This window comes from Lutra lutra, chromosome 10 (genome assembly GCF_902655055.1).
Source record: "Lutra lutra chromosome 10, mLutLut1.2, whole genome shotgun sequence".
NCBI lineage: Eukaryota > Metazoa > Chordata > Mammalia > Carnivora > Mustelidae > Lutra > Lutra lutra.
Genome location: NC_062287.1, coordinates 44,474,052 through 44,501,313, shown reverse-complemented (window position 1 = coordinate 44,501,313; position 27,262 = coordinate 44,474,052). Strand labels below are relative to the sequence as shown.

The 27,262-nt window shown below is 44.4% G+C and overlaps 1 protein-coding gene across 2 annotated transcripts in view; it reads right to left on the bottom strand.

Moving 5' to 3' along the window:
• ME3 (malic enzyme 3) overlaps window positions 1–27,262 on the bottom strand; it is a 217,117-nt gene that overhangs the window by 121,638 nt on the left and 68,217 nt on the right. The window lies entirely within an intron of this gene.

Sequence of the window (27,262 nt, the reverse complement as noted above, 5' to 3'; positions counted from 1 at the left end):
ATCACCAGGCTGGGTTGTGCTTGCCAGTGTTCTCTGCTGTAAAGCGACTCCTTTTTCGGAACTCTTCTGCATGGGAGATTTGTCTCTTCTCCCCCATGTATCTTTATTCAATCACTTGTCTATATGAAAAGGGACTTGTGGGTATTTATTTTAAACTTTGGATTATAATCCAATACTGCTTTGTTTATTTTTTTACTCAAATTTTTCCAGCTTTGGCCACTGGGAACTCTTTCAGTCAGTTCCTGTGTCCCTTTAACATATTCTCTTAAGTCCTTCCTTCCTCCTCCCCTTTACCTCCCCCTTCCCTCCCTTCCTTCTCTCTCTTCCTTCCTTTTCTTTTCCTCCCTTTCTTCCTTCCTTCCCTCCCCCTTTCCCTTTCCCTTCTTTCCTTCCCCCCTCCCTTCCCTTCCATCCTTCCTTCCTTCCTCTTTCTCTCTTTTTTCTTTCTCTCTCTTCCTCCCTCCTTCCCTTCCCTTCCTCCCACCCTCCCTTTTCTCCCTTCCTTTTTCTTTTTTTCTTTCTTTCGCTTTCTTCCTCCCTTCCTTCCTTCCTTCATCATTCCCTCCCTTCCTCCTTCTTCCCTTCCTCCCTCCCTACCTTCCCTTTCCTCCCTCCTTTACCTTCCCTTCTCTTCCTTTCCCTTCCTTTCTTGATCCCTCCCTCCTTCCCTTCCTCCCTCCCTTCTTTCTTTCCTTCTCTCTCTCCTTCTCTCTTTCTTCTCTTTCTGTCTTTCCTCTCTTTCCTCTACTTCTTACTTTCTGGCACAGTATGCTCCAAGCCCATCTTGTATATTGCCTACCCTAGTCCTAGAATCAGCCATTTTTTTTCCCAGTGAGGCCTGATTCCTTCTTTGGAGCACGGCATTAGAACCCAAGATCTGGGCTCTATTTAATAAATGTGCTATGGGGTTTTGTTGTTCCTAGTTCCTCTCAGCTGAAAGAGCAAGGAAATGAATCTATACTAAGCTAAACATAACTTCATCCAAATGTCTCTAGTCCATTACCACATAGGTCATTCTAGCCTCACCACTTCGCTAATCTGTAAATTCTCACTCCACCCAGGAGAGACGCAGCTACCCCCACCTGCCGTCTATGTACTTAGTTACTAGATTCCAGCACACACATAGAGAAGTATCAGAATTGTTACCTTACGCCACGATGGGAATCAACTTAGTACACCAGAGTATAGTGCTTACGAGCTGTTCCTTTTGCCTTCAGTCTTAGAAACTCCACTTATTTCCCAAGTTACTCAGGTCATCACTTTTCCTTCCACCCCCTTCACTGAAGTTGTAGAAGTCATTTATAACACAGTTATATTCTCCTGTCACAATCTGCCTTCTTTCCTGGGATCCAACAACCTACTAAATGATTTGAGAAAATCTGGATACATTAAGATCCATTCTTTGTACTGTAAAGTTCTATGAGTTTTGACAAATGCATAATATCATGAATCCATCATGACAGCATGTGCTTTATCTATCAATCCCTCCCTTCCTTGCCTTGGACCTCTGGCAAGTATTATTTTTTTTAAGAATTTTATTTATTTGTCACAGAGAGATATCACAAGTAGGCAGAGAGGCAGGCAAAGAGAGAGGGGGAAGCAGGCTCTCTGCTGAGCAGGGAGCCCAATGCGGGGCTCAATCCCAGCACCCTGAGATCATGACCCGAGCTGAAGGCAGAGGCTTAACCCACTGAGCCACCCAGGTGCCCCACTACTGAATTTTTTTTTACACCGTCTGTACAGTTTTGCCTTTTCCAGAATGTGAAACCACTGGGATCACACAGTGTGTAGCCATTTCAGACGAGCTTCTTTCACATAGCCATAAGCATGTAAAGTTTCATCCACCCATTTTTGTGGCTTCATAATGCATTTCTTTTCTAAAGATCTTATTAATTTATTTGAGAGAGAGAGAGAGACCAAGCAGGGTGGGGGGAAGAGCAGAGAAAGAAGCATGCTCCCCCTCTGAGCCACCCAGCTGCCCCTATAACTCCTTTCTTTTCATCATGGGATAACATTCCACAGTCTGGTTTTACTGTGGTTTGTTTCCCCATTTATCTATTCATCTTGGTTGCTTCCAGCTTTTGGTGAATATAAATAAAGTTGCTATAAATATTCATGGGCAGGTTTTGTGTGGACATGAGTTTTCAAATCAGTTGGGTAAATACATAGGAGTGCAATTGCTGGACCATATGGTAAGACTATGTTTAGCTTTTTAAAGAAACTGCCAAACGGTTTTCTAAAGTGACTTCACTACTTTGCATTCCCACCAGCAGCCACTGAATTTCTCTTGTTCCACACCGTCTCTAGCATTGGGTGGTGTCAGTTCTTAAAATTTTAGTTACCATAATAGATATGGAGTGGCATGCTATTATTGTTTTAATTTGCAATTCCCTATTGGCATATTGATGCTGAGGATTTTTTCATATGCTTATTTTCCATCTGTCTATCTTTTGGTGAGGTATCTGTTCAGATTTTTTGCCCATTTTTTGTTTTGTTGTTTTATTGTTGAGTCTTAAGAATTCTTTGATCGACAGTTTCAATGCAATCCATGTCAGAATTCAAATGGCCTTTCCTGCCGAAATAGAGAAGCCAGTCCTCAAAATCATATGTAATAACAAGGGCCCTGAACAACCAAAACCATTTTTTAAAAAGAAGATTTTGAAATGTAATACAAAGCTACAGTAATCAAAACAGTGTGGTACTGCATAAGGACAGATAAATAGATTGACAGACTAGAATCAAGAGTTCAGAAATAAACTCACACATCTATGGCAACTGATTTTTTACAAAGACATCAAATCCATTCAATGGAGGAGAGAACAGCTTCTTAAAGAGTTGGTGCTGGGGCAAGTGCATTTCCACATGCAAAAGAATAAATTTGGATCCCTACCTCACACCCAATACAAAAATTAACTAAAAATGGATCAATAACCTAAAATATAAGAGCTAAAATCATAAAACTCTTGGAAGGAAACATAAGGGTAAATCTTTATGACTTTGGATTTAGCAATGAATTCTTAGATATGATACCAGAAGCATTAGTACAAAGGAAAAATGAGGTAAATTGACTTCATTTAAAAACTGTCATACAAAAAGGACACTATCAAGAAAGTGAACAGGGACGCCTGGGTGGCTCAGTCAGGTAAGCCTCTGCCTTCGGCTCAGGTCATGATTCCAGGGTCATGGGATTGAGTCCCTCATTGGGCTCCCTGCTCAGTGGGGAGTCTGCTTCTCTCTCTGCTTGCCACTCACCCTGCTTTTTCTCTTTCTCTCTGAGAAATAAAATCTATTTAAAAAAAGTTAAAAAAAGAAAGTGAACAGACAACCCACAGAATGGGAAAAGCATCTGGAAATAGCGTAAGGCATTTAATATCTAGAATCTATGAATAATTGCTACAGCAGAACAATCAACAGAAAGCAATCTCGTTGAAAAATGGGCAAATAAACAATTTGGGAGTACATTTCTCCAAAGAATATTTATAAATCACCACTAGTACATGGAAAAAACGTCAGCATCATTCATCAGGAAAATGCAAAATCAAAATTACAGCAAGATGTCGTTTCACACCCACGGAGATGGATGGAATAAAAGCAACAGTAAATAACAAGTGTTGACGAAGATGTGGAAAAAATAAAACCTTCGTACGCTGCTGGTAGGAACGGAAAGTATTAGCAGGCCCACCAAAAGCTAAACCTAGAACTACCACTGTAAGACCTCAGGAATTCCACACCCAAGTATATTCCAGAAGGAACTGAAATCAAGGACTTGAACAGACACTGGTACACCAACACCCAATGCAGCATTATCGACAATATCTTCAAGATGGAATCAACCCAACATATGAACAGACCAACAAGATGCGTATGTGTGCAGTGAGGGTTTATTCAAACACAAAAAGGAATGAAATTCTGACCCATGCTACTATATGGATGAACGTTGAAAACAGCATGCTAAGTGAAATAAGCCAGATACGAAAGGACAGATATGTGATTCCACTTACACAAAATACCTAAAATAGGCAAAGTCATAGAGACAGAAAGTAGAGATTTATTTATTTTTTTTTTTCAGTAATCTCTACACCTGATGTGGAGCTCGAACTCACAACCCCGAGATGAGTCGTACGCTCCACCAATGGAGCCAGCCAGGCTCCTGTAGAAAGTAGATTAGAGATCACTAAGGGCCGAGATGGGCATGGTGAGTTTTGCTTAATGGATACAGAGTTTCTGTTTGGGATGATGACACAATTCTGTGAATACACTTCATGCCACTTAACTGTACATTTAGAAATGGTTAAGATGGTAAATTTTGTTCTACTTTCCCACAACTTTAAAAAATTAATAATATACAACACCTCCAAAACACTGAGTCGTACACTTTTTTTTTTTAATATTTTATTTATTTATTTGACAGAGATCACAAGTAGGCAGAGAGGCAGGCAGAGAGAGAGAGAGAGGAGGAAGCAGGCTCCCCGCTGAGCAGAGAGCCCGATGCGGGGCTCGATCCCAGGACCCTGAGACCACGACCTGAGCTGAAAGCAGAGGCTTTAACCCACTGAGACACCCAGGCGCCCCAAGTCGTACACTTTAAATGAGTGAATTATAACTCCATAAAGCTGTCTTAAAAGAATTCTTTGCATGTTTTAGATCCGAGTCTTGTATTGCCCATGTATTCTGTAAATATTTCTCTGAGTATGTGGCTTGTCTTTTCATTCTCTCATAAGGGTCTTTCACAAACAAGCCTCTTCTGGTTCGGGAACTGGCAGGAAGACAGGGAATCAGTGGGGCTCATGGAATCTGCCCCCTGGCCTGGTTAAGCCCTGTGGAGACATTGTCTGCTGGCAGGAGTACAGGGACTGGTTCCCTAAAGGACACTGAGAGGCATGGGGACCACAGCTGTTCCATCTTTATCCCAACATGATAAGGTGTCACCCATTGTGTAAAAGAGACCCCTTCTATGTAGAAGTCAGCCAGCACAACCTCAAAGCTCCTGGCTTCCTCAGCACCCTGGCTTTCTCGTGAAGGGTTCCGGTGGTGATGACAGTAGCAAGCCCCAGAGTAGTTGTCATGGGTGGAGGACATCAACAAGGAAGGGACCAGCATCCCCATGGGTGTTGTGTAGGGAACTCTGAACAGCCCTTAACTAATAATTAAGTTAACTTAATTAATTAACTCTATAAATAGAGTTTATATTGAACTATTTATTTGAACCCCAGGTAATGCTAGGTTCCTCCTAGAAGTGCAGAAGGCTGTGTGGGTGATAAAGCAGACCTAGAGTTTTTGGAGGGCAGTCTAGCTTCCCCCAGACCCCTTTGGGGTGGGAAAGCTTGAAAAGGCAGGGAGCACCAGAACTCCCCACATTGCTCTGCCAGCTGAAAAAGACCTCATCTCCTATAATTACTACAAGCTCTTCTACAGAAAGATCAAGAGTGACAGGGAGATGCAAGCCCATTTGTTGATATCAACACCACATCCAACACCCACAGGGTTGTTGGCAATCATTGGCTCCAAGAAAAGGACTCTCATAAATACTCAGTCTTACCATATCCTTACAGCCACACTGTGAGGAGGTTTTATAACCTCCACTTTCTAGATAAGAAGCCTAAGCAAGAGAGATTATGTCATGCTCTGGAAGTTGCATAGCTATTCTCCATGTTTTATTGCATCTTAACCAGGATGCATCTTATAATCAGGAAGTCCATTTGGTGGGATCATTTTCTTGTGATGATTTCTTTGACTAGAGGCAAGTGACAGAACCAAGATTTGATCACAAGCTGCATCCTTGCCCTTACAGTATTTTCCTCCTAGGACCTTGGTGATACGGACCTCAGAAAATGTGAGTGGGGTGGGAGTGGTGAGGGAAGAATGGAAAGAGAGAAAAATAAAGAAAAGAAGCAAATGAAAGTTTAGACTCCTTAGTCACTCCTAATTTTCTCTGTTTTTGTTTGTTTTGTTTTGTTTTGTAACTTAGGAATCTCAGAATACTAGGCTCCTCTAGTGTTTTTAAAAAAGCAATAATGGGGCGCCTGGGTGGCTCAGTGGGTTAAACCTCTGCCTTCAGCTCAGCTCATGGCCTCAGGGTCCTGGGATCAAGGCCCGCATCAGGCTCTCTGCTCAGTGGGGAGCCTGCTTCCTCCTCTCTCTCTCTGCCTACCTCTCTGCCGACTTGTGATCTCTCTCTGTCAAATAAATAAATGAAATCTTTAAAAAAATAATTTTTTTTTAAATTTTTATTTTTTTCAGCATAACAGTATTCATTATTTTTGCACCACACCCAGTGCTCCATGCAATCCGTGCCCTCTACAATACCCACCACCTGGTGCCCCCAACCTCCCACCCCCCACCCCTTCAAAATTCTCAGATCGTTTTTCAGAGTCCATAGTCTCTCATGGTTCACCTCCCCTTCCAATTTCCCTCAACTCCCTTCTCCTCTCCATCTCCCCTTGTCCTCCATGCTATAAAAAAATAATTTTTAAAAAAGCAATAATGATACCTCAACCTAATGAAATTCTGAAAAGTAGTCCCTCCTCTCAGAAGAAGTGCTGAAATGTTAAGAAAGATCTACCCAAAGATAGGCTCCACTTTGTTTGAAAGTATGACTCACAGAGAATTCTTTACATACTCTCCACACAAGAATACCAAACTTTTTCTTTATCAAAGTCCGAAGTCACCAGTTCATAAATCTCCTGTCCTGGCCACCAGCTTTGCAAGCTGGTACGACACTAAGGTCCCTGATCATTTCACAGGAACCAACCCCCCCCCCCCCCGCCCCACCCTGGAGACTGAGCACTTTCACCAAACACCATTAGGCAGGTGACTGTTCACTGGCTTGGTAAAGACTGTGAATCGTCTCTTCTTAGCCCTGGGGATCCCAGGAGGGCCCAAGCCCTGAATGATGACATCACCTTCGTTAATGACCGCTATGGCTTTTAATAACAGCCTGCTTCTCTCTACAAGCGGAAGTTGTTTCTCTTGGCTGACTGCCACCAACTTCTTTTGTATTTGAGGAAAAAATTATGACTGTTTAGCAACTGCTAATTTCAGGGATTTAAAAAAAAAAAAAATACTTCCAGAAGCTTCTTTTCATCCTGAAGCTAATGTTAAGGCAACTTCAGATTTACAAGTTTGTACAGCAGAAATGCAGGCACTTCGCAGGTACCATGGCCTCCAAGATGGGATTCGCACAAGCTGATTCACTAGCCTGTGGGAGAGAAGTATTAGAATTTATATTTCTCTACAGAAGAAATAAACTTTGCTAATTGATACTGAAAACTCTAGGTCTTTGTGTCAGAAAGTCACATAATTTCCATAAGGTATACCAGGAATCCTAAGATAGAAGTCAGGCTTGTGCAACGTGGATTTGGCAGTGGGGCCCTTATTCATTTTTATCAGGTTGAGAAATTATAGTTTCTGTGTGCCTAGTTAAGGAAAAGTCATATTATCTAGTTTTAATATAGCTCTCAAAATAGAACAAGTGGCTTTTGAAAAATGGCCAGCTCTTTTAGTCATAGGTCAACCTTGCAGTGTTCAGCACATAATAGTAGGTACATACAGTTGTTATGTAGAAACAATTGAAATGTTTCAATTGTTACAGAGCCACTGCTCTGACCACTCCCTCAGCCAAGTGGATCGCTCAACCAGCTCTAGCCTCTTTCGGGGAACTTCTGGACCTTCCATTCCCGCCACAATCCAATGGCCAAGGGGTTAAAGTCGGGCAGAGTGGGTGGCCTCCAGACCCTATTCTAGAACTAAAGGCCTGGGACTATTTTGAGTGGTCAGTGCCTAAACTGTACCAGGGTGAATCTTTTAAGTGTCAGCCCTGATTTTCCCTCACTTATCATCTTCTCTGAATGATCATCTCTGGTCCAGCTGCTGAAATCTGCCCAAGGGCTTAGCATTGCCCAAGTTTCCTGGACAAAACTTTCTGACATCAGAGAGATTTCTGCATAGACCCCACCGTCCAATGACAGGGCTCAGAGGCAGGAAGCCGCATCGCGCTGTGCCCCTGACCCGCCTCCTGCTGTTGAGACATCCAAGCTGCCCAGGGCCCCTGTGACTTAGCTTTTCTGAGGGGAGACCTCCCCATCCCACTTGGTGATCTGCCTAGTGGTTCTGGACCCAGAGCCTTGTGATGCACTTGACAATCTCTTCTCATCCTTCCACAGGCATTGGTGAGTTCCTACTTTGTGCCAAGATGACCTGTTAGACATTGGGGAGTCCCAGAGGAAACAGGTGCTGCTCGCTGCCCTCCTGAGTCGATCAGAGAAGTCACGTGGATTAATGCATGATGGAGATTCTGGGCTTCTGCCTCAGGCAAGCCACTTCTTTGATTGTTTTCCCATTATGGGATTCAGTGAAACAATGGGCGTGAAGCACAGAGGCAGTGTTCGATGACGATGGAGAGAGCTAGGTGTTCTTCTGGTAGCTGTGACTATTTTGTTCACAGGGTGGTGGCCCAGGAGAGTCCATTCTCAGATGCCGGAGATAAGCCCCGAAGCATGCTCAAGAGCTAGTCTGGTGGAAGGGGCTGGAGGAGTAGGGGCCGTGGTGATGTCACCACATTCCAGGTGAGTGCCTGCGCATGGCTGGGCCAAGCTCTTCCCCAGGCCCCGACAGGCCATACTCTTTCTGGCTGCCACACACGGCCACACACCAGGACCCTGACCACTGTGCTCTGACGGCTTCCTTCCTCCATCTCCCAATCCACAGTCAGGGCTGCGAGGCCGTCGCTGACACCCCATATTACACAGCCTTCCCCCCTCCCTCAGCATCAGTGTCATACAGCTTTAGCACATGAATGTATTTTTTGATTGACTTCTTAAGCATTAACTACTAGGTCCTAAACTTGGGGTGGTACGCAGCAGGCAGTTCAAAGCAGCTCACACAGGTCTGCAGGACGATAATCTCATTGTCAGTAACAACAGCAACTGTTACCTCTACTGAGTACTCGCGGGGCTGGGTCAGACACTGAGACATGCGCTTCTCACTTGGCTTCTCTAATCCTCACAGCAACCCTGGATTAAGAACCCTGTGATTATTATTTCCATGTGTGGACTAAGAAACTGAGGCCAGAAGGGTAACTGCTCAAGGTCACACAGCAAGTCAGTGGAAGAACCAGGAGCAGAACCCAGGTCCATGTGTTCTCAAAGTTCACACCATTTTCCTCTGAGCTGACCAACGACTCCTGAGAGTTCACAGGTTAAACAGGTTGTTGATCGAGCTGGCTTTCATCTGAGTAGGGGTGAAAGTATTCTGCTTCTCCAAGTAGAGGCAGTGACCTTAACAGTGCAGCTGCAGCTGAGAGATCTTCTGTATCAGCCTCGGGCCTGTCAGCCCATCTGCAAACAAGGGTGAGTGCACCCTGAAGATCACGTGACACACACACACAGCCATGTTTCCTCTGACCAGTGTTATTATGGAAGGAAGGAGAGTAGACACATCCATAACAGTAAAGGCACTCTGTTCCGCCATCATGACATCAGGTTTGGAGCAGACTGCTTCTGCCCTAAGCCACTTCCTTTATCCATCAGCTGAGAGAGGCTCCAGCTGGGACAGAGCTATGCGCACCAGCTCCCAAACTGTACAGTGAAGGCTGATGAGCTGCTAGAGGACCAGAAGGCATTTTCTCCTCCTTTTGCATAGACTCTATCCATTTGGGACTTTCATGAGTTAGGGTGACATGGACTCTTGGAGGTAGGAAGTAGGGTTATAAGGCTGCTGTTCTCTCGTTGACCCCCCAGCCCCAGGTTTATGAGGGCCCCTGAGCACATTCCTGGGATGGACATTTGGGGGACTTAGAAACTCATGCATTGGGAAACTTAGCAGACACAGGGCTGAGAATGCTGTCCCTCCACCCCAGACATAGTTCTGTGATCAGGTGTAAAATTACAGATCCTGAAACACACTGAAAATTCCCCAAAGTGGAGGCTACAGGGCTCATTAGTGCCCAGAACGAACCCGAATGCAGTTTTGGGCTCAAAGATGGGCTTTGGTCCTGTGGGCTGCAAATTCACCGAGGCTGTCTGTGACAGTTCCATCTATGATGTACAGAGAAGTTCTTATTCTGGTGGGAAATACAATCCCGTTTTCCCTCCATGGGATAAGGACCAGGACATGAAGGTGCCATTATGGGGGAATGGGAGGGTAGCTACAGGTAAAAGTTCTACATTCAGTTTCTCTACTTTCGGGCTGTGTGTCCCTAGAGAGGTTACTTCACCTCTCTGAGTCTGCTGCCTTCACTGGGTGATTGTGTGAACCAAATGAGAATATGGATGTTGAGATTTCCCAAATTCAAAAAAGTGGCAGAAGGGCTAAAAAATAACGGCTGTGACAATTGCAGTTTTAAATCCCTCTGAGTTCAGGACCCTAAGCAACTGAGCAATTACTCTTGATGGTAATTCTTTCCTTTTTGTCTCTTTTCCCTTCAAGAGAGTAAGTTCCTTGAGGACAGGAATTATGACTATATGAGCCGTGTGCCCTTTCTGCCTAGCACGACTTGCATATTTTTTTGCTTTGTTATTTCTGAAATGGTCTCAGAGAGTTCATGTCATTTAGTCCTAGACAGGGTAGGTGTTGTTATGCCCATTTATAGAAGAGGAAATTGTGGCTCAGATGGGTCAGTGACATGGTGAAGGCATGTGGCTAATATACATCACTGTTCAAAAGCATGTGAGAATAATGGCTATTCCAATTGTTTTGCTATCGGAAGACTGGCGTATGCACAATTGTTGGATAAGGACCAACATGCAAGAGAAATGGAAGAACCCGCTCCTGAAATACTTGGTGACTTCAGGATTTTGTCCTAACCAAACAAGGGGAGAGAGGTAGATAGTTGGAAGCCTTATGAGTCATTCTCTTGGCAAAATTCTCTGTGGTGGTTCGAATGCCTCATGACCCTTTCTTCCCAAGAGACTATTATTTAAAATTTAAATAATATTGTTCTTGGCACCTTGAAGGCCCTCTTACTCAGCTGTCCCTCCATAGTGTAGCAGCAGAGGAAGGTGACAGACAGGGGAGCTGCTGAGGGCAAGGGAGGACCGCTTCCTTCCTCCCACAACACAGCCCCAGCCTGAGCGGCCTGGGTCAAAGAGTGAACCATGACCAGAAAGAATCAAACGGACATAGTTGGGAGGGTCTCTGAATAGGCATTGTGCATGTATCCCCGGTACAGGAGAGTGAGTGCACGGGGGTGCCAGAATGGCACGTGAGACTACCCAAGGACAAGTTCATCCAACAGAGCAATTGTCCAGCAGGTCGCTATTAACCTGTTACAGCCCTGATGTCAACCAAATCCTCCTCCTCTGCATCCACCTGATCAGGAAGGAGGGCATTTTGACCTGGGGACACACGGGAGACTGGAGCAACCAGCCTTTTTCTCTGTCATGACATCAGGAAGCAGGAGCTTGAAAGCCCAGAGTCCTTCTGGACTGACTTTATAACAACTGATTCTATTTAACTGCCTCTTTAGGTTTTACAGAGCAGGTTTGTTTCCTTGGCTATGTTTGACAAGCCCCCTAAAAGGAAAAAGAATATCCCTATGACAGCGTTTCCAACGGCTGCTACCCATTAGAACCACCTAGGGAACTATTAAATGTCCAGATCACATCCCACCACATCAAGTCAGAATTTTGGGGACAGAAACCTGGATGAGAAGTTGCTAAAGGTCCATGGGCTACTCCTAGGTACAATAAGGGTTAGGAACCACTGCCCTATAAGGCGGGCTGTGAGAGTGTTATGCCCATTTTGCAGATGGTAATGCTGAGGCTAAGAGAATTAAATGATTTACCAAAACCAAGTCCCTAGCAACTTGTAGAAACAGGACTTGAACTTTGAATTCCATTTCAAATTTTTGGTTCATTAATTTTTAAGTAACCTTTCACTTAACAAGTATGTTTTGAGGATTAGCCACGTAATAGGCACCCGATATACAGTGAGAGACCAAATATATCTGTCTTCTGCGTCCGTGGAATTTCAGGCTAGTGACCTTTTCATTCAAACCAGTGGCCTTTACACTCCTTTGTATTTTGGAATTAATTTGGAATTATGCAGACTAGTTTAGTGCCTGGCAGGCTGTGATGCTCAGCAAAATAGCAGAGTTCAGGTACACAAAGGAGGAGGGAGATAGGGCTTTGAAGATACTGGCTCTGGATTCAAACTGTGGCTCTGCCCCCACTAGCTGTGTGATCCTGGACAACTTTCTTAACCTCTCTGACCCTTTGTTTCCTCATCTGTGGAATGAAGATAGTAATACCCATTTCACAAGATTGCTGTGAGAACCAACTGAAACCCCCTGCCTGGTGTGCCCGCAAATGGCCGGCACATCTGAGGCACTCAGTCAACGGAGCTGTGCCTAGGTCCTTACTAGATGCTGAGTGTGGCAAAGAAAGCAAGGCTGCATGACTGTCGTGCTTCTGAGAGGCACAGCAGCCTAGAGCATCCTTAGATTTTCCCCTCCTATGTATTCTTCCTTCTCTAACCTCTACCCTCAATCCACTGTGTTCATCTTCCTTTGTACTCAGAGATGGGGCACCCAAATTCCAGGGTAAATCCTGGAATTTAAGAGTAGGCATCTGATAAATTTTAACTAGTAATGAGGACTTGATGCAAATCTAAAATTAATGAGAGACGCTCAAAAGGGATTGGACTGCAAGGTAAAATCTCGAGTACCAGGAATGTTATCTGAACTGTATTTCCATTTTTATTTTTTTATTTTTATTTTTTTTAAAGATTTTATTTATTTATTTGACAGAGAGAGATCACAAGTAGGCAAAGAGGCAGGCAGAGGGAGAGGGGGAAGCAGGCTCCCCAACGAGCAGAGAGCCTGATTCGGGGCTTGATCCCAGGACCCTGAGATCATGAGGCTTAACCACCCAGGTGCCCCTGTATTTCCATTTTTAAATCAGATTTGTATTACAAGAGAGGGAAAGGAAATGTTGCACTGCAAGCTCACATGGCTTGTTTCTGTTCGATTCACAGTGCTTCGATTCTACAATCAGCACTGAACTGGGGCTTTGTTCCCCAGTGAGACAGAATCTCATCTTTGCACTTAATGAACTTGAAAGTCTTCTAAAAAAGTTCTTGCTTCATAAATATCCTTAGCTCTGGGCTCTGCGTGTTTCAGAATGACATGCACTTAATGAACTAGCTCTTTCCCACCGACAGCTTCCAGACAGGGCCCTGGGATTCCCACACAGGCAGCATGGGTGGTCTAGAGCGACACAGTCTACTCCAAAAGGACACATGCAGATGGCTTGAAATAAACAACTCTGTGCCCAACACATTTAGTGACCCTGAGCTGCCAGCCTCTTCTAAGACCTACATCCTGTGCTGAGTGAAATCAATATTTAAAGTCTCCTTTAAATGACCTACTAAGAGCTGGCTGATTCTATACATCATTGACTGACGGGTCATTACAGAATAGTCTGGAATATTCAGTTTGTAAGTTAGTGTATACATTATGATTTAAATGAATAAAGATATTAATGATATGATTAGATGATGATATGATAAGATATGATTTAAATGAATAAAGATATTAATACTATTTCCTCAGTGCTTACTAAGGGACAGGCTCATGGTAGGTGTTGAATGAACCAAAGTACCACTTCAATATTCTCCTCTCACAATATTCTGGAAGTAACTCATCTGCCTGGCGGGATGCAGTGAGGAAGCTGTAGAGCTGGACTAGACCCCAAGGCCTGGGTGCCACTGAAGTTCATACTGGCGATCGCCATTGTGCTCACACACAGCTTTGCACCACATTCTGTGTTGTGGTTTTGCACATTCTGCACTAACCTTCATGAGCCCCGTTAAAGACGAGGTTTGAGGGGTGCCCAGGTGGCTCAGTGGGTTAAGCCTCTGCCTTGGGCTCGGGTCATGATCTCAGGTTCGTGGAATCAAGCCCCTAATAGGGCTCTCTGCTCAGCGGAGAGCCTGCTTTCCCGCTGTCTCTCAGCCTACTTGTGATCTCTCTCTCTGTGTCAAATAAATAAATAAAATCTTTAAAAAAAAAACAAAAAAAAGATGAGGTTTGATCCATCTACACCACAAAGCGAGTGTTTCCTGGCTGGCCTCATCCCACTACACCCCAGCCTTTTACCTTAAATACCTTCTTGAGTGAGAAAGGAGGGACACATGTAGCAACACTCAGCGTTCTCCCCTTAAAGGTTGGGGGAATGACCAGGCCTGGGAAGAGAAATGAATTACGCGCCCCAGGAGAACAAAATAGAGCAATGTTTGTCAAACTCAGTCAAACTCTGGCTGTGAACTCAATTTAGTAGGAAGTAACCACCATTTTAAAAGACAATAGGGGCGCCTGGGTGGCTCCATCTGTTAAGCATCCAATTCTTATTCTCAGCTCAGGTCATGATCTCAGGGTCATGAGTTCAAACCCTGTGTTGGGCTCCACACTGGGCGTGGAGCTTACTTTAAAAAAAAAAAAAAGATGATAAAGACTTGAGTAGAAAAATATCAGGTTGCATTATTAGTAGCAGTAAGGGTAAGTACTGGGTTTTTGTTTTTTTTTTTTAAGATTTTATTTGTTTATTTGACAGAGAGAGAGAGCACAAGTAGAGAGAGCAGCAGGCAGTGGGAGAAGAAGGCTCTCTGCAGAGCAGGAAGTCTGATATGGGTCTTGATCCCAGGACTCCAGGATCACGATCTGTGCTGAAGGCAGCTGCTTAACCTACTGAGCCAGCCAGGCGTCCCAGTGTAAGAGCTGTTTTTGTCACTATTTACATAGTTGCCTGCGTGAGCGTATGCACACATGTGTAACGGGCATCTATGGGTGCTGGCCTGTGATATAAAGTGCACTTTTAACCACAAGTGTGACTTCAACATTTGAGAAACACTGTAGCACAGGAGAGTGATTACTGGATTGCCGGTTCGAATCCCTGCTCTGACCCTTACAAGAGGCATGGCCTAGATACCTTACCTAACTTTTCAGGTTTCAGGTTCTTCCTTTGTAAGACAGATGGTTAACAGTACCTATTTCATAACATGTGCAGCAGGGTGTCTGACGCTTAGTAAGACTCACTAACTTAATGCCAGTGACTGTTACATTCAATACAACAGTCTGGGTGATCAGTTGGTGGCAGGCAAGGGCAATGGTTTGCATCATGTCCCCAGAATCATTTAATTCCAGATGCATATATCCGTCTGCTCCCGCATGCTTACCTATATGTCTCAGAAGCCTGTCAAACCCCACATGGGCCAAACCAAACTCCTCTCCCTTGCCAGACCTCCATCCTGCATTCTCTCCTCAACACTGGAACCACCCATGAGCCCAGGAGGAACTTCAGAGGCAGATCCTGTGTTCCTCACAACTCTACCCATATCCACAGTCATTGCTAAGTTCAGATGGAGTTTTATCTCCTGAATGGTTCTAATTCTTCCTCTCTTTTCCGACTTCTCATGTTCATCATCCTGTTCTCTTCAGTATCATCCCTGGTCTCCAATCAACTAATGGTTCTTCAACAGCTGGACTCTGGGCTCATCTACTGTCACCCAAGCTTTCATTGCCCTAATCCTGGAATGCACCCTCTAGAACTTCTCCCAGTTTCCAAAAACCAAATTAGACCATTTCACTTCCTAACCTAAAACACCTTTATCAAAGTCTGCAAGGTTTTTCATGAGCTAGGGATTGTTTCTGGCTTCATCTCCTGCCAGCCTCCATGGGTAGCCTTCAATACAGCAAGCTCCTTTATCTTTCCTAGCAAAGGCCAGCATTTCCACGCCCCTGTGTGGGCACATGCTGGGTCCTCTGCTGAGAGTGCACTTCTATGTGTCTGCTCATCACTAAAGTCACAGAAGGATGAAAGGTCATTGATTTAAACTTATAATTAAGTACTCTGAGTCTCAAAGTTCACTGTACATCAAGAGTACCTGGGTTGCTGGCTTAAAATTCAAGCACGAGGTCTCCACCTATAAATGCTGATTATTGTGGAGTCAGGGATTTTTCACCTGTACCTCTGGGATTATGACAAACTGCACCAGAAGAGGAGATGAAAGTTTTGCACAAATTCTAATCCACAACATGCAGATTCAGGAGGAAAGGTGAATGCTTGGTCCTTGGGAATTTTCACAATAGAAATTCATTTAGGACAATTTTTAAAGGAGGAGGGCTGGGTATATGTTGACTTATTAGTAAAGGTCTGTCTTTTTAAATGAGCAGCAATGACAAGATGGGAAAATATTACTATTTAATATAATTCTCTATCAATGTTATTGCCTTAAAACATAAAGACGGCCTAGTGCCAAAGCACAATGATACCACTAATCATAGCACACTGTTGTAGCAAGGTCTCTCTCTGTCCCTAGTGGAAAACCTTGATGAGTGTCTTGGCACTGGGTAGGTTTATAACAGAGAGAGAACATCAGCTGCCATGCTTATAGAGAAGACAGAAGCCAAGCTGTGTCTACTAAGTCTGGAACAAAGGGATTTCTCTGTTATTTTCCCATTTAAAAAAAAAAAACAAAAAAAAAACAAAAAAAACACAGAAGCTTCAAGTTAAATATCTGGACTTTTGGGGCAATCAAACCTTGGTGGGAAACCAGGATCAGAGGCTGGCTTTTCACAGGGAACAAATCTCTGAAGTATTTTTATGACTGAAAGTTAATGCAAACCACATAATCCAAGGCATGAGATAAGGACCTTAGAATGATTTTTTCACTGCTGTCTCTGCTGAGATATTCACCATCTGCCCATTCTTCTTAACCTACACATTGTTCATTCATTCATTCATTCATTCAACTAGCACATATTGTGTGAATATACAATTCTAGATACAGTTTTAAAGAGAGATGAAAAAGCCTGAATCTCATGTTCCAGCAGGGGAAATTAACATAGAAGATACAAGACAAAGTGATTTGTTGTTCAAACAAAGTTACAAAACAAAGCGATGACATTCATTTGACAAAAATTTCTTGAGTGCTTAATCTGTGCAAGGCAGTATGGGGGTACAGCTGTGAAAAAGAGAAGTTCCCATGCTAACAGGGAAGACACTTATTAAATAAATGATTACCCAAGGAATCCTTTTATGATAAGAAATACTACAGAACAGATGCATAGGATGCCTTTTAGGCATGGGAGGAACTGGGAACCCTGATGTAGCTTCCTTTGGGAGGAAGGTGATTAGGAAAGCCTTCCCTAAGGAAGCAACTCAAGATGAGATATGAAAGCTAAATAAAGAGTTAATTAGGCTAAATGCCAAGGCAGAGTTGAGCAAGTGGAGAAGGAACAGCATGTTCAAAGGCTTGTAAAGGGGAAGGAACACGGGCAGGACCAAGATGGTGCAGCATGTAGGTGACTTTGCTAAGGACTTGGGTTCTCAGCCTCAGGGCAATGGGAAAACACAGAAAGGTTTGAAACAGAAGAGATATAATTAACTTCACGGTTTTCAGTTTGTTTGTTTTTGCAAATGATTGCTTCAGTTACAGTGAGGAGAATTTTTGGAGGGACTAAGAATATGCTAATAACTTGGGAGATTCCTTTAATAGTCCAGGTAAAAGGTAACAGCAGCTTGGACTAGAATGGTGGGTGCAGATGGAGAGAACTGGAAGGTATGAGATGTACGGAGGAGATAAGATGCACAGGAGCTGGTGACGGATGAGATTTGGGGTTGAGTGGGAGGGAGAGGTCAAGGATCGTCGCCAACACAACCAGATGGATAACTGTGGTGGCACTGCTGAGGTGGGACACCAAACAGTGAGGACCAGGATATTTGGGGAAGAGAGTGGAAGGAAAGGAGCACATCTCAGATTGTACTTGATACATACTGAGTCTGATAGCCTGTGAGACAGCCACCTGAAGATGTCCAGTAGGCAGCTGGACATCCATATGTCTGGGCATAGAGAGAGAACCAGAGAATGAATCTGAAAACTGTTAGCTAACAGGTGGTAATTAGAGACTCTATAGAGAGACTTTAGAGTGGGGAAAGAGCCTAGGTCTGAGCCTGGGGAAAATCCAGCATTTGAAGTCTGGATAAAGGAGGATAAGCTGCTGGAAGAACCTAAGAAGGGACAGCTGAGAGGCAGAAGGGGAACCAGAAGTTGGGTTGTCACAAGATGGCCAAAGAGGAGTGTTTCAGGAAGGAAGGAAGAAAGGAGTGGTCAACACTGCTGAATTTCTCTGAAACATGAGGACTGAAAGCCACATACTGCATTCAGCAAAGAGGAGGTCCTCTGTAAGCCAGTGAAGGTCAGCTCCAGGAAAACCAGAGTTTCGGATAAGAGAGCAGGAGGTGAGGAAACAAACAGAAAACACATAGAACTCTCCAAAACTTTGGCTACTAAATGTGTGTGGTGTCAGGCAGAGATGCTTGAGCATGTTGAAATGTTGATGGGGGGAATTCTTCAAGTAGGTAGAGAATGGGAGACCCCAGATAGAGAGGTGAAAGGAGGTCCCCTCAGCTGCTATAACAGGACAGAAGGAAGCACTGACATGTGGAAGTGCTGTGCACTTTCATGCCCCATGCAGAAATCATCTGTGGGGAGGGAGGGTTGGTGATGTCAGAGTGGAGAAGTTTTTGAAAGAGAGGTTGTGGAGAGTGTGAGAATAAGGTGATGAGAGAAACATGAAATTTCTGAGCCCCAAGAAGGCCTCTGTTGATGCTGGTGATCACCGGGTTTATCCAGGGTTGTGATTTCTCTCAAGAGTGCAGTGAAATATAAAGGTGCACAATATCTGGGGTACTGCCAGGAGGGGTGGGAATTGGACCATGCACTCCAAGATGGACTGGATTAGGATGGTGACCAGGAGTGATGACTGGAACGGGTAGGTGGGTGGGTGAGGTGGATTGTTCAGGAGACAGAAGACTGTGGGGAGCACAGAGAGTTGGCCAACCACACAGTGTCTCTGGTCAGAGCATATTGTTACAATCACTGATTTCTATGATTCCAGGATTTCTGTGGTTCACGTAGAGGAATTTCACTCAGTGCCAAAGGTCCGGGGTGTGACTCTGGGAGCAGCTTCGGGGGAATGCAAAGGAAATGTTTCCCGGTTGGGCAACGCCAGAGTGTTAGAGGAGCCAGCCCTACTGATGCTGAAATCCTCCAAGATGATGGCAGGACTGGGGTAGAGAAAGTCTATAAGCTGGTGCCAAAGTCCTCAAGGTATGAAAGGTGGTTAAGTGACAGTGATGAAAAGGAGAAAAGGTCAGTGTCTCTAAATAGCACAACTCTTAGAGAAAGGAAGCAGACTTGGTTGCTGTGGAAGTTACTTGTTTGTTTAAATAGGAGGATGGAAGAAGGGTTTTAAAATAAGAGGAAATGAAAGGATGCTTACCTATGATCTGACTTGGAGGGCTGGGCAGTGTGAAAAGAGGTGTGAGAGTAGTTAACGAAAAGTCAACTCAGGGTGAGGGTTACAGATGTTAATAGATGGAGCTGGAAACAATGTTCTAGAAGGGACTGAAGATATAAGGAAGGTTTTTTTTTTCCCCGTAATTCAAGTGGATGGGTATAGGGCAAGGAATGGAAGGCTGGGTCAGGGGCAAGGATGTACAGACATGAATAGAGTCTCAGAATATCAGAATAGAGAAACAAATACAAACAGAGCATGAGTTGGGGGTATAGAGAAGGGAGCTAACTGCTTGGGGTCACAAATATGGTGGATGGGAAGGGTTTGCAAAGATGGTTAAATCTAAGCTAAAATTAGGCATTCTGGAAGAAATGGATGCATTCCTGGAAACTTACCACCTATCAAAACTGAAACAGGAAGAAATAAAAAACCTGAACGGACCCATTGCCAGTAAGGACATTGAAGCAGTCATCAAAAACCTCCCAACAAATAAGAGTCCAGGGCCGGATGGCTTCCCAGGGGGGAATTCTACCAAACATTTAAAGAAGAATTAATATGTATTCTTCTGAAGCTGTTTCAAAACATAGAAATGTAAGGAAAACTTCCAAACTCTTTCTATGAGGCCAGCATTACCTTGATCCCCAAACTAGACCAAGACCCCAACAAAAAGGAGAATTACAGACCAATACCCTTGATGAACATGGATACAAAAATTCTCACCAAAATACTAGCCAACAGAATCCAACAGTACATTAAAAGGATTATTCACCATGACCAAGTGGGATTTACTCCTGGTCTGCAAGGGTGGTTCAATAACTGCATATCAATCAACGTGATACAATAAATTAATAAAAGAAGGACAAGAACCATATGATCCTCTCATAGATGCAGAAAAAAGCATTTGACAAAGTACAGCATCCTTACTCGATCAAAACTCTTCACAGTGTAGGGTAGAAGGAATATACCTCAATATCATAAATGGCATCTATGAAAAGCCCACAGTGAATACCATTTTCAATGGGGAACAACTGAGAGCTTTTCCCCTAGGGTCAAAAACATGGCAGGGATGTCCACCATCACCACTGCTATTCAGCATAGTACTAGAAGCCTAGCCTCAGCAATCAGACAACAAAAATAAATAAAAGGCATCTAAATCAGCAAAGAAGAAGTCAAATTTCCACTCTTTACAGATACTCTATTTGGAAAACCCAAAAGGGTCTACCCCAAAATTGCTAGAACTAACTCATACAGGAATTCAGCAAAATGAAAGGATATAAAATCAAGGCACAGAAGTCAGTTGTATTTCTATACACTAACAATGAAGCAGAAGAAAGAAATCAGGGAACTGATCCCATTTACAATAGCACCCAAAACCACAAGATACCTAGGAATAAACCTAACCAAAGAGGCAAAGGATCTATACTCACAAACCTACAGAACACTCACGAAAGAAATTGAGGAATACACATAGAAAAGGAAAAATGTTCCATGCTTGTGGATTGGAAGAACAAATATTGTTAAAACGTTTATGCTACCTAGAGCACTCTATACATTCAATGAAATCCCCATCAAAATACTATCAACTTTTTTTTCACAAAGCTGGAATAATCCATTTGGAACAGAAAAGACCCCAAATAGCCAGAGGAATTTGAAAAAGAAAATCAAATCCCGTATTTCAATCTATATTAAAAAACTATAATCATCAAGGCAGGATGGTACTGGCACAAAAACAGACATGTAGCTCAAAGAAACACAACAGAGAACCCAAAGATGGACCCTCAACTTTATGGTCAACTAATCTTTGACAAAGCAGGAAAGAATATCCTATGGAAAAAAGACAGTTTCGTTAACAAATGGTGTTAGGAAAACTGGAAGCCACATGTGGAAGAATGAAACTGGACAAATTTCTTATCCCATACACAAAAATAGACTCAAAGTGGATGAAAGACAGAGATGTGAGACAAGAATCCATCAAAATTCTAGAGGAGAACACAGACAGCAACCTCTTTTACCTCGCCCACAACAACTTCTTGCTAGACCTATCTCCAAAGGAAAGGGAAACAAAGGCAAAAATGAACTACTGGGACTTCATCAAGATGAAAAGTTTTACACAGCAAAGGAAACAGTCGACAAAACCAAAAGACAACTTACAGAATGGTAGAAGATATTTGCAAATGACATATCAGATAAAAGGCTAGTATCCAAAATCGATAAAGAACTTATCAAACTCAACACCCAAAGAACAAATAATCCAATCAAGAAATGGGCAAAGGACATGAAGACATTTCTGTAAAGAGGACATCCAGACGGCCAACACACACATGAAAAAGTGCTCCACATGACTCAGCATCAGGGAAATACAAATCAAAACCACAACAAGATACCACCTCACACCAGTCAGAATGGCTAAAATTAACAAGTTAGGAAACAACAGATGTTGGTGAGGATGTGGAGAAAGGGGAACTCTCCTATGCTGTTGGTGGGAATGCAAGCTGGTACAGCAAGTCTGGAAGACAGTATGGAGGTCCCTCGAAAAGTTGAAGATAGAGCTTCTCTATGACCCAGCAATTGCACTACAGGTTATTTACCCCAAAGATACAGATGTAGTGATCTGAAGGGGCACCTGCACCCCAATGTTCATAGCAGCAAGGTCCACAATAGCCAAACTATGGAAAGCGCCCAGATGTCCATCGACACATGAATGGATAAAGAAGATGTGGTGTATATATACAATAGAATATTACTCAGCCATTCAAAAAACGAAATCTTGCTATTTGAAACGACATGGATAGAACTAGAGGGTATTATGCTAAGCAAAATAAGTCAAATAGAGAAAGACAATTATCATATAATTTCACTCATGTGTGGAATTTAAGAAATAAGGCAGAGGATCATAGGGGAAGAGAGGACAAAATGAAACAAGACAAAACCAGAATGGGAGACAAACTGTAAGAGACTCTCAATTATAGGAAACAAACTGAGAGTTGCCAGAGGGGACAGGCGGGGCGGGGGTGGTGAAGGGATGGGTAACTGGGTGATGGACATTAAGGAGGGCACATGATGGAATGAGCAATGGATATTATATAAGACTGATGAATCGCCGACCTCTACCTCTGAAATTAATAATACATTATACATTAATTAATTGAATTTAAATAAAACAAAATAGGAAACACACACACACACACACAATCTAAGGTAAGATCAAGCAGAAGTCTGGCCAATGGGCAAAGGAAGAGGAAACATTCCAGGTTGAAGGATCCATATGCACAGTGATTCTGAGGCTCAGGAGGCATACTGCTCAAGGCCACTGCAGTCTGCCCCAGGGGTCTGCTAGGCACAGTAGCGGGAGATGACAGGGCCAGGGGCCTGGGCAGACACAGGGAAGGCAGGCCCAGGTCACAGGGGCCTTTGGAGTCTAGCTGAGAGGTCTGTGGCTTAGGGAGCTCCTGTAGGCTTTTAAGTGGGGGCAAGTCATGATCTTCAATTGTCTCTGTTCCAGACAGGTGGGTCTCTTCGCATTCCTCATTGCCCCTTCCATGCTTTGGCTCCCACTGTGCCTGGACAGTCCAGCCTCAACTCTCTGGTAAATATTACTCATCCCAAGCTTAACTCAAGCCTTAGCCCCGGGATAAATCCCTTCATAGCTGCTCTTGTCCACACCTTCCTCCATTTCCCAAAATGTTTTCCATTCTTAAAGTCAGAACCACATCCCAAAAGAAAGACTGTGGAAAAGGCTGTCCTTCAGCATTTGTATTAGCAAACATGCTCCTCCACTACCAGAAACCTGGTAGGACATAAAATTATAATTATAAGAGAGTAACCTGTGGTTCATCTAAAAAGAAGGCAGAACAAGAATTGTTCCTAGAATACTGGGAAGACGGATTCCTTCTCTTTTCTTTTTAACTTCCAGGTTGAAGTATACGCAAGGGTTCAGCTGGAAAGCCATGGGTTAATACTGTTGTAGTTATGGCCGGCTGTGGAGCCATAAGGAAGTTACTCAACTTCTCAGAGCCTCAATATGTTAATCTGTAAGTGGGCTAATAATACCAATTCCACAAGGTCATCCAGAGATCATATAAAATAATTTGCGTGTTCATTCAACATATTTATTGTGTGCCTTCCTGCTCATCAGGCAGCGTGCTAGGAGCCAGGCTATGGCAGTGCACAAGACAGGCACAGCCTTTGCCTTCCTGGAGCTTGCAGATCAGAGGGAGAGACATTATAGAAATAATACCACAGTAATTGCCCGTTTAATAATCTAGGGAGCTAGGCACCAACTTCGGTGCCTGGTTCAGAATGCATGCCCCATATGCACTAAGTTCCCTCACTTTCTTAACTTCGCCCAGAGAGAGGTAACACGTGCTGTGTGCAAGTGCATGCAAGTTCCTTATTTTGGAAGTGTTTAGGGGCTCTCGCTGTAAACAGGTGCCATGTCAGGCCCTCACAAACACAGATGGTGCCCCGAGGAGACCACTGCAAGGTGACTAAATTCATGTTCTCTCCAGGCTCGTAAGTCAAAGGAGATTCAGTAAAAAATGACCACATCAAGTCACATATCTCAGCCTCTAAAAGCCTTTGGCTCACTGAAGCAGAAAGAGTGAACACATCAGCCGACGGGGTAAGGCATTGTTCCAGGCCCTGGGCCATGAGGGGCAAAAATGGCAGCCTCCAATGGGGCCTGGGAATGCTGTGACTGCCCTCTCTACGGCCCGTCCATCCACTGGAATATGAAGGGTCGGGGAGGGCTCTTTACTAATGAGCTCAATTCATTTCTGGCGAGAGAAAGCCTGGGTTCCCTAAAGTTTCCTCATGAGCGACAATTGGATTTTTTAAAAAATTTTTTTAAAAAGATTTTTTTTATTTATTTGATAGACAGAGATCACAATTAGGCAGAGGGGCAGGCAGAGAGAGAGAGGGGAAGCAGGCTCCCCACCAAGCAAAGAGCCCGACGCGGGGTTCAAGGGTTCAATCCCAGGACCCTGAGATCATGCCCTGAGCCGGAGGCAGAGGCTTTAACCCGCTGAGCCACCCAGGTGCCCCGTGACAATGGGATTTAAAGATCTCTGGGCACAAAGGCTCTCTTAACTCCCTAGAGCCCTAGGACCAAAGAATCGGGCCAAGGAGCCGGCGCCGCTCTCTGGGCTGGTGGCTGTGTGTCCTGAGTCCCCTGAACTCCATCACCATCCAGGACCTGCTCTGTGCCCTCAGCACCCACACTGCTGGGGAGACCGTCTGCGTTGGGATGTCTGAACACGAAAAGTCCCTCTTTTATTCCTTTAGCAGCAGATGGCGGGAAATAAATCTCCCTGGCCTAGGAATAGCGGCCACTTTATTTTGGACACTGACTGGAGAATCAATTGCTCTCTCCTTTCTTGGTGCTGACCTCTCTGTCACCCACAAGACTTGGAGCTCTAAAAATAGCTGTCAGAAAAAAAAAAAAAATAGCTGTCAGATTTACTGCAAGTGTTTGTTTACAAGTCTGACTCCCCATTTAGACTCTTAGGTTTCCTTATGGCAGGCAGTATGTCTTACTTATTTTTCCCTTAGTGCTTGTGTGGTAGTAGGAGCTTAATAAATGTTTGAGGGGGGGTGGGAGAGAGGGAAAACGAATGACTATAAATGAATGAATGAATAAATATCGGTCTTCAGGGTTGGACAACGAGATTGGGAGAGGCCAGGGTGGACTTGAGGGACTGTGCTGGGTCCTCGGAGTTTCTACAGAGGTGTTAAGCAGAGAGTGTCGTGGGAAGAGTGATCTGTCTTGCTTTCTCTACTGCAGTGTAACCCAGGTTTAGGATACTCCTTGGGCTTCCTTACTCAAGATTTCCTTTGAAAGAAGAAGGTTCCACGGTAAAGAGAAGTGTCTGAAAGTATTTGTGTTAGATTTTTTCCCTTAGGTCCCCTCCAGCTTTGCTATTTTCCCCGGTGGCCAAGTACTTGCATCTCTTCAGCTTCCGAATGCACTGATAGAACATTTTTCTGCATCTTATTCTTGAAAGACCACAGAGGCAATGACGTGAGTAAGGGGACTCACTTGCGGAGTAGCCACGGTGGGTTGTTCTCCGGCCCGAGCTCCGACAGCGCAGCTGCTGCTGTCTGGCCCCCGCATGCGCAGTTCTTACAGGTGCACTGCCCCGGAGCGCGGTGAGGGGGTGAGGGGCTACGGCACTCCTGCGAACAGCCCCACAATGGGAGGGGACTGGACCCACAAGCACTGCAGAGCTACCGCAGGCAGAAGGGTCATGGACACTGTCAAAGACGAGTTCATTATTCAAGTTTGAAAAGAACATCATCAGACAACCTGGTAGCCTCCCAAGCACAGACCAACAACAACGCGATGGAGAGACTCCTTGACTCCATGTCTTTACTCAGCTAGAGCCTATTAAGTGCCTTCTGTGCAATGGGCAGTGTGGGGCAGGGCGGTATAGAGATGAAGTAGAGAAAGTCCCTTCCTTAAGGAGCTCCCATTCCAGGGATGGAGACAAAGTTAAGAAAAGGAAACAATTCAAGATCTTAAACACACAGAGAAATGTATCAAGTGCTCTGGGGGTAGAGAGTAGGGAGAGAATGATTCTTCTTGAGGGCTGGGGTGAGCAGTGGGAAGGCTTCACAGAGAAGCTACATTTGAATTAGACCTTGACTTTGGACATTTCTTCAAGCCTAGAGGCAAGAGAGGGAAAGCAGGACAGGCTTTCGGAGGAAGACAAGAGATCTGGGAAGGGGGATCTTACTGGGGGCAGGCAGGGCTGAAAGGCAGTGTTACGTCAGGCAGCAGGATTTGGGGTGGGAAAGGTCTGACCAAATTGAAATGCAGGTCTGAGCCTGCAAGTTCAGCTAATTAGAGTGCTCTGGAGGCAGCAGGGAGTTCCTAAAAGGTTTTAAAGCATGGTCTTCACGTGCCCTGCTAAGGAACGCTAACTGTCCTGTAGGCAATGGGGAAGGCATTCACGCACACAAGTGAGGATCTAGTCTCCACGTTAAAGAGCCCTCTGGCAGCCGACTGGAGGACCGGGGAGGGGCAGAGCCTGGAGGCTAGGGGGCAGTGACAGGCCCCTGCCACTGTCCAGGTGAAGGAAGAAGACGCTCTGTACCAGGGCAGAGCAAACAGAGAGGAAGAAAGGGATAGATAGCTTCAAGGTCCATTTCAGAGCGAGAGAAAGCACGGTAAGTTGCCTCCTTGTGTAATCAGCTATTTGGGGAAGGTAGAAAACGTGCAGGGCTTAGATGTTTCAAGCCAGGGAAACTGAGGCCAGTCCCCATTTCTATTTCTCAGCACTGCTTAGGCATCTGTGCTGGGATCCTCACAGTCTCCCTGACACTTGTCCTTTCCTAGGGTCTGATTAGCTACGCCAGCATTGGAGGAGTTGGCAGACATCAGCCTTTATGGTTTGGAATGTGTCGAGTGACTGTTCTATTCTGATTCTGATTCTGATTCTGATTCTGATTCTCTACAGGTCTCCCTTCATAGGTTGAATTGTTTCCCTTCCCTGCTCATCCCCCACCCCCCAAGTTCATGTGGTACAGTCCTAACCCCTAGTTCTACAGAACATGACTGTATTTGGAGCTAAGGCTTTTTAGAATAGGTAATTACAGTAAAACTGGTTTTGTCCTGTGGATCCTATTCCACTCTGACTGGTATCCTTAAAGAAGAGATTAGGACACAGACAACACAGACAGAAGGAAGACCGTGTGAAGACACGGGGAGAAGCAGCCAAGTGTGACCCAAGGAAAGAGGCCTCAGAAGAATCCCAGCCTGCTAACACCTTGGTCTTGGACTTCTAACCTTCAGAACTGTAAGAAAATTAGTTTCTGTTGTTTAAGCCTCGCAGTCTATGGTATTTTGTTATGGGAGCCCCAGCAAAGTAACATACCTCCTGTAAACAAAAACCTCACCCAGAGCCCCAGCCTGCCTGCAATCAGAGTAAGCAAGGCCTGGGAATTGGAGCCATGTTCCCTCCCGTTATC